The 13,399-nt window shown below is 41.0% G+C and overlaps 1 protein-coding gene and 2 non-coding genes across 3 annotated transcripts in view; 2 read left to right on the top strand and 1 right to left on the bottom strand.

The window, feature by feature from the left end:
* The window catches only part of FREM3 (FRAS1 related extracellular matrix 3), a 94,888-nt gene that overhangs the window by 39,009 nt on the left and 42,480 nt on the right, over nt 1-13,399 (bottom strand). The window lies entirely within an intron of this gene.
* Nucleotides 3,707-3,812, top strand: LOC131508205 (U6 spliceosomal RNA). Its single transcript, XR_009259914.1, has one exon. It is a non-coding gene; the product is annotated as a U6 spliceosomal RNA (small nuclear RNA).
* On the top strand, nt 13,157-13,276 carry LOC131508260 (small nucleolar RNA SNORA15). The gene has a single exon (XR_009259958.1). It is a non-coding gene; the product is annotated as a small nucleolar RNA SNORA15 (small nucleolar RNA).

Genomic DNA, 13,399 nt, shown 5'->3' with positions numbered 1-13,399 from the left:
TTTGGGGGATGAGAAGCCAGAACATGTGAGGAAGGCTGTCAGAGAGGGACTCTGAGCTTAAATCGGGCAGCTGGAGGAATTGTGTAATGTGAGCAGATATAGAGAACTTAGGAGGGGAAGACAACTTGGGAGTTTAATTTCATATTTGGCTTTGAAGGGATGATAAGAAGTCCAAAGGAAAAGTTCATCAGTTATTTTGGATACTTGGAGATTTGGAAAAAGTTTCAGGAACGGACAAAGGCAAGAAATGTATATTTGGGTGTACTGTAATACAGGGAGTCTCTGAGAGGGAGTTTTAAAGTCCAGTTTTTCAAAATAACAATAAAGAGCTAAATATATATTATAAAATTTTTATAATTAAAAAAAATTTTTTTACATTTATTTTTACATTTTTGAGAGACAGAGACAGAGACAGAACACAAGTTGGGGAGGGGCAGAGAGACGAGACGCAGAATCCAAAGCAGGCTCCAGGATCGAGCTGTCAGCACAGAGCCCGATGCAGGGCTCGAACTCACAAACTGTGAGATCGTGACCTGAGCCGAAGTCAACCGACTGAGCCACCCAGGTGCCCCAATTTTTAAAAACAATTTTTAATGTTTATTTATTTTTGAGATTTTGAGAGAGAGAGAGAGAGAGAGATGTGTAGAGTACGAGCGGGGAGAGACAGACAGACACAGAATCCAAAGCAGGCTCCAGGCTCCGAGCTGTCAGCACATAGCCTGACGCGAGGCTGGAACCCAAGGACTGAGAGATCATAGCTTGAGCTGAAGTCGGATGCTTAACTGACTGAGCCACCCAGGCTCCCCCCAGGCACCCCAATTTTTGTAATTTTTTAAAGTTTATTTATTTGAGAGAGACAGAGAGAGCCCAAGATGGGGAGGGACAGAGAGAGGAGAGAGAGAATCCCAAGCAAGCTCTGAAGAGTCAGGGTGGAGCCCGATGTGGAGCTAGAACTCATGAAACTGTGAGATCATAACCTAAGCCGAAATCAAGAGTCAGATGCTTAACTGACTGAGCCACCCAGATGCTCGTATATTATACAATTTTTGTACTTTGTCAGACACTGCCTCTTAGACACTGTCTTTAGAGTAGTATGATCCTGGCTGAGCACCTGACATCAGACATCCTGGGCCCTGAAGAAGCTGATTCAGGCATTGCCCTTTTCTACTCAGACCGGTTGGTCCCTGGACTTTGAAACAGGAGCCAAGCCAGGAGCAATGTGGAGGAAAGGACTTGGTCTCTACCAGTCACCTTGACTTGCATGTGTGGCTCTGACTTAGTCTCTCCTATTGGTTGGCTATGCACCATCACTTGCTGGGGAAAGGGTTGGGAGTGGGGGGTAGAAGAGATTGGAATATAAGAAAGAGGAAGTGGTTGGAATGGCCAGGGAGCCCCTGCTAAGATGGAGGTCCCACCTGTGAGGGTCAGTTACAGGGCCCTTAGCTTTGGAAGTCAGGGCATTCTGAGGAGGAGAGGAGGTGTGGGATGTGACTATGATCCTTTCCAGTGGGGGCCAGAGAGGATGGTTGCCTAGGCCTTAGCTGTGCCCTCCCAGGCTTCAGTTGGTAGCACTCTTCACAGGTGCAGCTTCTTCCCCTGGACCCAGAAGCAGGCAGGCAGCCAGCTGATGCATTAACAATTACATCCCAAATAATGAGAGGTGGTTTAATGTATAATGAATAAGAATGCAGACATTGGATTGCATGAAAGTCCAATTTATGAAAGACTTTGCATAGACGATGTTATGTATTTCAATAAGGAAGTAATTGTAAAAAAAAAAAAAAAAGAAGAAGATCAAGAACTAAACGTTGGGGACAGTTGCCTTTAGGAGCCAGTGAAGGAAAATAAGTAACAAAATGGAAAATAAGAAGCCTTTGAGTTAGTTTCATCCCACTGTGTAAGTCTGATATAAAACTACCATCCAGAAGTAAAAAAAAAAGGAGAGTTTCAAGCATAACCATAATCTTCTTATCAAAGGATGATACTTTGTTATTTGCTATATCAAATGATAACAGCTACATATCTAGTTATATCCTAGGGCAGCATTTTTCAACCTCAATACTATTGACATTTAGGCTGGATAATTCTTTGTTGTGAGGGGCTGTCCTTCGGATTGTAGGATGTTTAGCAGTATCCTTGACCTCTTCCTACTAGAAACTGACAGCAGTCTCTCACCTACCCCTATCCTCCAATTGTAACAATAAAAAAAAAAAAAAGTCTCTAGACATTGCCAAATGTCCCCTAGGGAGAAAAATAATCTTTCATTGAGAACCACTGGTGCAGATGAAATTAAAGGATTTTACTGCATCTCTGATAAAAAATGTTCCTATTGGGGCACCTGGGTGGCTCAGTCAGTTGAGTGTCCAACTTCAGCTCAGGTCATGATCTTGCAGTTCTTGAGTTCGAGCCCTGCATCAGGCTCTGTGATAACAAACAGCTCAGAGCCTGGAGCCTGCTTCAGATTCTGTATCTCTCTCTCTCTCCCCCTCCCCTGCTCACGCTCTGCTTCTCTCTGTCTCTCAAAAATAAATAAATGTTAAAAAATTTTTTTTAAATGTTCCTGTATTTCATACTCCTATTTTGGGAGAATGACAAATGAAACATTTTGGATTTGAATTTGACATTGATAATCAAACATTCCCTGTTGACTTCAGAAGGTAGCCTGAATCTAAGTTAATCTGAGGAAAATCAGAAGGATACAATATCAAGGACATTAAAACTATTTTTCCTGTGGACAAATCACAGTTTAAAGTTGGGGACAAGAGCGATATTCATGGAATCTGATTAACCATCACACTTTTTTCCTGGGCAGCTATTGAAATGGAAGCATCAGGTCATTAAGTTTAGGTGGGAAGACCAGAGGCAGCCCTCCCACACGTGATCTCTGTGCCATAGGTAGGTGCCTCCATCCCTGCTCCCCCATCTGTAAGACTGTGGTAGACAGGGGCACAGGAGGCACTGGATGGGAGAGACCATGTAGGTGGGGAAGTGTGGGCACGTCATTTTTATGGTTTGAGCTATTATTATTAAGTTCCTTTTTTCCCCTTCATGAGTCAGGAGAATGAATTATTAAGAAAAGAACTATGTAGAACAAAATTAATGCTCTAATGTTCTAAACAGAACATATAAGCTCATAATGGGGGATGTAGGATGAAGGTAAACAGAACCAACATTTCCCAAGTGCCTGATACATGTGGAGCTCTGGGCTAGGAAGTGTGCAATCTGCCAATGTGAAAGAAGAAAAATAAGAGACAAACAAGATGGAAGAGATAGGAGTCAGGGAATAGGAACTGACAGGACCAGTCTGGACGAGGAAAAGATTTGAGTGCACAGTGAGGTGAAGAGAAGTAGAAAAGTGAATTTTGGAATGGCAATGGCTTAGAAAGCAAGTGGAAGTAATAATGGAGAAAAAAACTGCAGAATTTCAAGCTTCTTGAATTGAAGGGCATAATGCATTTACATTTTCATAATTATCTCCCATTGAGTTTTTTTTTAAAAGGAAATATATCCTAAGTGTTTTACCCAAATACTATATTCAGGAAGATCTAATTTTGATGTAACATAGGTACCAATTTTGGTTTCTGATATAATCTCTTTTTTTCAAATGAAATGATTGGAAAACACCTTAAAATGAAAAATAGATTATGTATTGCTAAAGACAATTTTGAAAATACATCTAAACTAAATGCTGACTCTCATGCTTGCTTTGGCAGCACATATACTAAATATACTAAAATTGGAACAATACAGAGAACATTAGCATGGCCCTGTGTGAGGATGACATAGAAATTCATGAAGCATTCCATGTTGAGAAAAAAATAAAAACAAAAAACAAATAGATGCTGACTCTCAAATGAGTCAAATCAAGTACTAAATGATAAGGTAGCAGTCATTGTCAAATGTTAATGGCTTATGGCCTTGAGCCTGAAAAAAGATTTAATTGAATAGGATATTTGATCTCAAATGTTTAATAATTACCCAATGAAAATCTAATATCATACTCATGTTTTTTAATACTCTATGACATTTTCAAATAGCTTCATTGTCATAAGCATTTAACTTCTACAGCCACCAACTTTAAAATGTATCTGACTTCCATAAGCACCACCTCATTATAATACCTATCACTATCAATTTTCACGTAGTGTCAGTTAATACCATTTTTCTTTGGAAAATGCTTCACAGTGCCTCATTGTGATGAAATGTGTTTGAGGCTTGATGCGTATAGCTAAGTTGCATGTCTACAGAATAGAACTATAATAAATATAATGTATTCTTCCCCAGTAGAGGTATAATTTCAGGGAAAAGAAAGTAACTTGAGATGGAAGAATTAACAAAATTAGGTAAGAGAAAAAGTCAAATTGCATGTCAGACCAACTTCCATTTTCTTTCCCTAGCTGTCTCCAGTGTTCCTGGAGTTGTGAGTAGCAATTTAAAACCATGTTCTTTGTTGGGTGAGATATGCCACATCCCCTTCCTGCACAAGGATATTATTCCACCCTCTTTTCTTTTGCATAATTCACTTCTATTCAGTAATTCCATGGGCCTGCCTGATTCTTCCTTCAATGATTCAGGGTGTGACCACCCATGACCCAAAGCAGGGGAGGAGAGGTGGCCCTCCTCTTGGAGTCCCCAACACACAGGTGCATGTCCATTCTCTTCTTGAGGAACAACAGGTTGTTTTGTGCAAATCAGGTTTTTCAGAAAAGGAGGGAAAACTAAAAAGCAAACAGATGAGCTATCTACAGTCATTTCTCTCATTGTGTTCTTCTAAGCTACAGCAATGTTACTTCCCAGACCGTGTTTCTATATTCACTTATGCAGTCTTTGGAAATGTGTGGGCAGGTGATGGAGGAAGAGATCTTTGTGTTCACCGCCAGGTGGGAGGGGCTACAGGGGCGGCAGGTGTAATGCAGTGTGACAGAGGTGTTTGGTATTCTTTTTGGAGATGTCCCCAAACTGTCTTGATGATATATTTGGCTCTCCATTTTGAAGAATAAAAACCCAACATGTTATTGCTATGTATGACAATACAAGTTATCTGTGCCTTTTCTCGCCTTCTTAAAATAGAGTTCTTCAATATTACTGCAGTGGAAGCAGGGGGAAAAAGTAAAGACCAGAAGCTTTTCTTCGATTGTTTTGCATGCCTCAATAGGGGCACCACATCCTGCCCTTGACACAAAACAAAACTACCCGAAGTACTCTCAAAGCAAGACTTTAGAATATTAAAAAAAGGATGAGACTGTATTAGCAGAAGTTTCCAACTAGAAGGAAAGAAAAAATACACCAATTGCATGATCACATGCAATGGCCATTTCTCTTTGGGAGTTGGGGCTCCACATGGCATAACTGAAAGGGAGATAACATTGTGCCTTCTTCCTTCTCAAGACTCTACAGGATTCAAGGAGGATGTTGAAGCAAACTCTTCCTTCCAGAGAATGTAAATGTAATGTAATGTAATGTAATGTAATGTAATGTAATGTAATATAATGTAATATTATGCAATGCAATGCAGACCAATGCAATACATACAGCAAATTCCTCTTTGGAGATCAGAACAATCATTCTCATTTTTGGATACCATCTAGATAGAGCCAGAGAAAGCAAGAGGGTCTTTCTCAGAACCTCATTGTTCTTTCTCTCCAAAGAGGGATGGAATTAAAACCTTTCTGATCAGTAGGAAGATGGCGGCGTAGGAGGACACTGGGCTCACCGCGCGTCCTGCTGATCACTTAGATTTCACCTACACCTGCCTAAATAACCCAGAAAACCGCCAGAGGATTACCAGAACGGAGTCTCCAGAGCCAAGCGCAGACGAGAGGCCCACGGAAGAGGGTAGGAAGGACGGCGAGGCGGTGCGCGCTGCACGGACTGGCGGGAGGGAGCCGGGGCGGAGGGGCGGCCTGCCGGCCAAGCAGAGCACCTGAGTCTGGCTTGCAAAAGCTGAGGGGCCAGACAGAGTGTGTTCTGACAGCAAGCGGGACTTAGCATCTGGGAGGTTATAAGTTAACAGCTCTGCTCGAAGAGCGGGAAGGCTGGAGGACAACAGGAGGGAGAGTTGCTGAGCCCCGGGACGGGACGACAGAGCTCAGTTTGGCGGGGAACAAAGGCACTCGCCAGCGCCATCTCCCTCACCCATCCCCCAGCCAAAATCCCAAAGGAAACCGGTTCCTGCCAGGGAACTTGCTTGCTCTGCCCAAACAACCAACGCTGTGCTTCTGCAGAGCCAAACCTCCGGCAGTGGGTCTGACTCCCTTCCACTGCCACAGGGCCCCTCCTGAAGTGGATCATCTAAGGAGAAGCGAGCTAAGCCTGCCCCTCCTGCCCCCGTGCACCTTGCCTACCCGCCCCAGCGAATACGCCAGATCCCCAGCACCACAAGCCTGGCAGTGTGCAGTAGCCCAGACGGGCCACGCCACTCCACAGTGAATCCCGCCCCTAGGAGAGGGGAAGAGAAGGCACACACCAGTCTGACTGTAGCCCCAGCGGTGGGCTGGGGGCAGACATCAGGTCTGACTGCGGCCCCGCCCACCAACTCCAGTTATACACCACAGCACAGGGGAAGTGCCCTGCAGGTCCGCACCACTCCAGGGACTATCCAAAATGACCAAACGGAAGAATTCCCCTCAGAAGAATCTCCAGGAAATAACAACAGCTAATGAACTGATCAAAAAGGATTTAAATGATATAACAGAAAGTGAATTTAGAATAATAGTCATAAAATTAATCACTGGGCTTGAAAACAGTATAGAGGACAGCAGAGAATCTCTTGCTACAGAGATCAAGGGACTAAGGAACAGTCAGGAGGAGCTGAAAACCGCTTTAAACGAGATGCAAAATAAAACAGAAACGTCCACGGCTCGGATTGAAGAGGCAGAAGAGAGAATAGGTGAACTAGAAGATAAAATTATGGAAAAAGAGGAAGCTGAGAAAAAGAGAGATAAAAAAATCCAGGAGTATGAGGGGAAAATTAGAGAACTAAGTGATACACTAAAAAGAAATAATATACGCATAATTGGTATCCCAGAGGAGGAAGAGAGGGGGAAAGGTGCTGAAGGGGTACTTGAAGAAATTATAGCTGAGAACTTCCCTGAACTGGGGAAGGAAAAAGGCATTGAAATCCAAGAGGCACAGAGATCTCCCTTCAGACGTAACTTGAATCGATCTTCTGCACGACATATCATAGTGAAACTGACAAAATACAAGGATAAAGAGAAAATTCTGAAAGCAGCAAGGGATAAATGTGCCCTAACTTATAAAGGGAGACCTATAAGACTCGTGACTGATCTCTCTTTTGAAACTTGGCAGGCCAGAAAGGAATGGCAGGAGATCTTCAGTGTGCTAAACAGAAAAAATATGCAGCCGAGAATCCTTTATCCAGCAAGTCTGTCATTTAGAATAGAAGGAGAGATAAAGGTCTTCCCAAACAAAAACTGAAAGAATTCGTCACCACTAAACCAGCCCTACAAGAGATCCTAAGGGGGATCCTGTGAGACAAAGTACCAGAGACATTGCTACAAGCATAAAACATACAGACATCACAATGACTCTAAACCCGTATCTTTCTATAATAACACTGAATGTAAATGGACTAAATGCGCCAACAAAAAGACATAGGGTATCAGAATGGATAAAAAAACAAGACCCATCTATTTGCTGTCTACAAGAGACTCATTTTAGACCTGAGGACACCTTTAGATTGAGAGTGAGGGGATGGAGAACTATTTATCATGCTACTGGAAGCCAAAAGAAAGCTGGAGTAGCCATACTCATATCAGACAAACTAGACTTTAAATTAAAGGCTGTAACAAGAGATGAAGAAGGGCATTATATAATAATTACAGGGTCTATCCATCAGGAAGAGCTAACAGTTATAAATGTCTATGCGCCGAATACCGGAGCCCCCAAATATGTAAAACAATTACTCATAAACATAAGCAACCTTATTGATAAGAATGTGGTCATTGCAGGGGACTTTAACACTCCACTTACAGAAATGGATAGATCATCTAGACACACAGTCAATAAAGAAACAAGGGCCCTGAATGATACATTGGATCAGATGGACTTGACAGATATATTTAGAACTCTGCATCCCAAAGCAACACAATATACTTTCTTCTCGAGTGCACATGGAACATTCTCCAAGATAGATCATATACTGGGTCATAAAACAGCCCTTCATCAGTATACAAGAATTGAAATCATACCATGCATACTTTCAGACCACAATGCCATGAAGCTTGAAATCAACCACAGGAAAAAGTCTGGAAAACCTCCAAAAGCATGGAGGTTAAAGAACACCCTACTAAAGAATGAGTGGGTCAACCAGGCAATTAGAGAAGAAATTAAAAAATACATGGAAACAAATGAAAATGAAAATACAACCATCCAAACGCTTTGGGATGCAGAGAAGGCAGTCCTGAGAGGAAAATACATTGCAATCCAGGCCTATCTCAAGAAACAAGAAAAATCCCAAATACAAAATCTAACAGCACACCTAAAGGAAATAGAAGTAGAACAGCAAAGGCAGCCTAAACCCAGCAGAAGAAGAGAAATCATAAAGATCAGAGCAGAAATAAACAATATAGAATCTAAAAAAACTGTGGAGCAGATTAACGAAACCAAGAGTTGGTTTTTTGAAAAATAAACAAAATTGACAAACCTCTAGCCAGGCTTCTCAAAAAGAAAAGGGAGATGACCCAAATAGATAAAATCATGAATGAAAATGGAATTATTACAACCAATCCCTCAGAGATACAAACAATTATCAGGGAATACTATGAAAAATTATATGCCAACAAATTGGACAACCTGGAAGAAATGGACAAATTCCTAAACACCCACACTCTTCCAAAACTCAATCAATCAGGAGGAAATAGAAGGCTTGAATAGACCCATAACCAGCGAAGAAATTGAATCGGTTATCAAAAATCTCCCAACAAATAAGAGTCCAGGACCAGATGGCTTCCCAGGGGAGTTCTACCAGACGTTTAAAGCAGAGATAATACCTATTCTTCTGAAGCTATTCCAAAAAATAGAAAGGGAAGGAAAACTTCCAGACTCATTCTATGAAGCCAGTATTACTTTGATTCCTAAAGCAGACAGAGACCCAGTAAAAAAAGAGAACTACAGGCCAATATTCCTGATGAATATGGATGCAAAAATTCTCAATAAGATACTAGCAAATCGAATTCAACAGCATATAAAAAGAATTATTCACTATGATCAAGTGGGATTCATTCCTGGGATGCAGGGTTGGTTCAACATTCACAAATCAATTAACGTGATACATCACATTAATAAAAGAAAAGATAAGAACCATATGATCCTGTCAATCGATGCAGAAAAGGCTTTTGACAAAATTCAGCACCTTTCTTAATAAAAACCCTGGAGAAAGTCAGGATAGAAGGAACATACTTAAACATCATAAAAGCCATTTATGAAAAGCCCACAGCTAACATCATCCTCAATGGGGAAAAACTGAGAGCTTTTTCCCTGAGATCAGGAACATGACAGGGATGCCCACTCTCACCGCTGTTGTTTAACATAGTGTTGGAAGTTCTAGCATCGGCAATCAGACAACAAAAGGAAATCAAAGGCATCAAAATTGGCAAAGATGAAGTCAAGCTTTCACTTTTTGCAGATGACATGATACTATACATGGAAAATCTGATAGACTCCACCAAAAGTCTGCTAGAACTGATCCATGAATTCAGCAAAGTTGCAGGATACAAAATCAATGTACAGAAATCAGTTGCATTCTTATACACTAACAATGAAGCAACAGAAAGACAAATAAAGAAACTGATCCCATTCACAATTGCACCAAGAAGCATAAAATACCTAGGAATAAATCTAACCAAAGATGTAAAAGATCTGTATGCTGAAAACTACAGAAAGCTTATGAAGGTAATTGAAGAAGATATAAAGAAATGGAAAGACATTCCCTGCTCATGGATTGGAAGAATAAATATTGTCAAAATGTCAATACTACCCAAAGCTATCTACACATTCAATGCAATCCCAATCAAAATTGCACCAGCATTCTTCTCGAAGCTAGAACAAGCAATCCTAAAATTCATATGGAACCACAAAAGGCCCCGAATAACCAAAGTAATTTTGAAGAAGAAGAAGACCAAAGCAGGAGGTATCACAATCCCAGACTTTAGCCTCTACGACAAAGCTGTAATCATCAAGACAGCAAGGTATTGGCACAAAAACAGACACATAGACCAATGGAATAGACTAGAAACTCCAGAACTAGACCCACAAGCATATGGCCAACTCATCTTTGACAAAGCAGGAAAGAACATCCAATGGAAAAAAGACAGTCTCTTTAACAAATGGTGCTGGGAGAACTGGACAGCAACATGCAGAAGGTTGAAACTAGACCACTTTCTCACACCATTCACAAAAATAAACTCAAAATGGATAAAGGACCTGAATGTGAGACAGGAAACCATCAAAAACCCTAGAGGAGAAAGCAGGAAAAGACCTCTCTGACCTCAGCCATAGCAATCCCTTACTCAACACATCCCCAAAGGCAAGGGAATTAAAAGCAAAAATGAATTACTGGGACTTTATGAAGATAAAAAGCTTCTGCACAGCAAAGGAAACAACCAACAAAACTAAAAGGCAACCAACGGAATGGGAAAAGATATTTGCAAATGACATATCGGACAAAGGGCTAGTATCCAAAATCTATAAAGAGCTCATCAAACTCCACACCCGAAAAACAAATAACCCAGTGAAGAAATGGGCAGAAAACATGAATAGACACTTCTCTAAAGAAGACATCCGGATGGCCAACAGGCACATGAAAAGATGCTCAACGTTGCTCCTTATCAGGGAAATACAAATCAAAACCACACTTAGATATCACCTCACGCCAGTCAGAGTGGCCAAAATGAACAAATCAGGAGACTATAGATGCTGGAGAGGATGTGGAGAAACGGGAACCCTCTTGCACTGTTGGTGGCAATGCAAATTGGTGCAGCCGCTCTGGAAAGCAGTGTGGAGGTTCCTCAGAAAATTAAAAATAGACCTACCCTATGACCCAGCAATAGCACTGCTAGGAATTTACCCAAGGGATACGGGAGTACTGATGCATAGGGGCACTTGTACCCCAATGTTTATAGCAGCACTCTCAACAATAGCCAAATTATGGAAAGAGCCTAAATGTCCATCAACTGATGAATGGATAAAGAAATTGTGGTTTATATACACAATGGAGTACTACATGGCAATGAGAAAGAACGAAATATGGCCCTTTGTAGCAACGTGGATGGAACTGGAGAGTGTTATGCTAAGTGAAATAAGCCATACAGAGAAAGACAGATACCATATGTTTTCACTCTTATGTGGATCCTGAGAAACTTAACAGAAACCCATGGAGGAGGGGAAGGAAAAAAAAAAAAAAAGAGGTTAGAGTGGGAGAGAGCCAAAGCATAAGAGACTCTTAAAAACTGAGAATAAACTGAGGGTTGATGGGGGGTGGGAGGGAGGGGAGGGTGGGTGATGGGTATTGAGGAGGGCACCTTTTGGGATGAGCACTGGGTGTTGTATGGAAACCAATTTGGCAATAAATTTCATATATTGAAAAAAAAATAAAACCTTTCTGAGTTCCTTCCAGGTTTATCATTCCCTAATTCTTTCTGTCCCCCTTGGTAGGTGGCATGGTCACAGCAATAAAGAAAACATATTAACTTATTATGTCCCAGTTTGGAAAAATAGTATTACTCAGCATAAGTTGGTGCAACTTGATAAATCAAATGCAAACTTTAAGCTCTCAGGAGGTTTATCCACATGTGAGGAGGATGAGTTCTTGGGAAGGCACACCAACTATCTGGGTACAGAGGTGCATTGGCACATCCAGAGGTGTGATCTTAACCCCACTGGTATATTACAACTGAGTCCTTTCATATCTGAGATCTCATGTGAAAATCCAATGCTTACCACCACCTTGAATACAGGGACGGGCATACATGACATTTGATAAGTGAAGTGCCTATATATAGTTCAGTAATTGTGCCTCACTCAAGGTCACATAGCTAGTCAATAAATCTAAAAGTATGCAAAGCCCTCCATGGTCTGGATTCTTTCTACCATGGCTCCCCACGTCCCGTCATCTCCTACCTCTCTTGCTGCCTTTGGAGCCTATGAGTTGGCTTATTCTAAGTTATGTGCAGTTTGTGAAGCTAACAGTGAAGCTAAAAATTCTTAGTCATCCTTCAAGGCCCAGTTTGAACATTGCTCCTTGGAAAAACTTCCCTGGGTGATGGCTCATCTCTGTCACTCATGAACATATCTCCTTGCTAGTACTTGAGTGAATTGTCTCTACGTCTGGTTCTCTTTCCATATCAGTAGCTTATTTTCATTATGGAGTTCCTAGCCCTTGGCAAAGATCCTAGAAATTACAGGGCTCAATAAATACTTGTTGAATGACTGACTGCCTCCTGGAGAAAAACTGACCTAAACATAGATTTAAAGAATAGAATGAGCACTGCCAATAATTTGACCTAGGTGCAGTTTGTAAATATATTACCTTGCTTCATAAAAATGTAGATAATGGTTTTTAAAAAATGTAGTGATATCATAGCATGGACCCGTGGTTTTATTCTAGTTAGAAAGAGAGTCAGAACCTGCAATCCAGGTTGTTATCTTCTTAGCTTAGAACTACTTCTGCAAAATACTGTGTGCACAGGCTGTGAACTGATCTTTAAACTTGAGGGTTCTAGGGTCTCTAGTTCTAGAGACATCTTTAAAAAAAAAAATACTCTTTCACAGAGGCACTTGGGTGGCTTATCGGTTGAGCATCCGATTTTGGCTCAGGTCATGATCTTGTGGTCTGTGAGTTTGAGCCCTTCAACGGGCTCTGTGCTGACAGCTTAGAGCCTGGATCCTGCTTTAGATTCTGTGTTTCTCTCTCTTTCTGCCCCACCCTGCTCGTGTTCTGTTTCACTTACTCTCAAAAATAAATAATAAAACATTAAAAAATTAAAAAAATATTCTTTTACATTTCCATAGTATATATTATTTAACTCCCCCCACCCCCGCCATAGTCCAGTGTTCTGCTCATGTTCTAGAAATTGATCACATAACACTGGACATATAGGTTTGTGCTTGATTGGCATTAGAAATGAGATAGTATAAGGCATGGCTGAATACTTTGTTTTTTATCTCAGTAATTGATGCAGCCAGACACCATGCAAAAGTAACGTCTTCTCTTTGAAATGTCTGTAATAACTGATAATGGATAAAGAAGATGCGATATATACCTATACATATACATATATACATATACATATACATATACATATACATATACATATACATATACACACACACACACACACACACACACAATGGAATACTACTGGGCAATGGGAAAGAATGA

Source organism: Neofelis nebulosa, chromosome 3 (genome assembly GCF_028018385.1).
Source record: "Neofelis nebulosa isolate mNeoNeb1 chromosome 3, mNeoNeb1.pri, whole genome shotgun sequence".
In the NCBI taxonomy this organism is placed as follows: Eukaryota; Metazoa; Chordata; class Mammalia; order Carnivora; family Felidae; genus Neofelis; species Neofelis nebulosa.
Note: the sequence above shows the minus strand (reverse complement) of the source record. Positions and strands in the feature narration are given on the sequence as shown.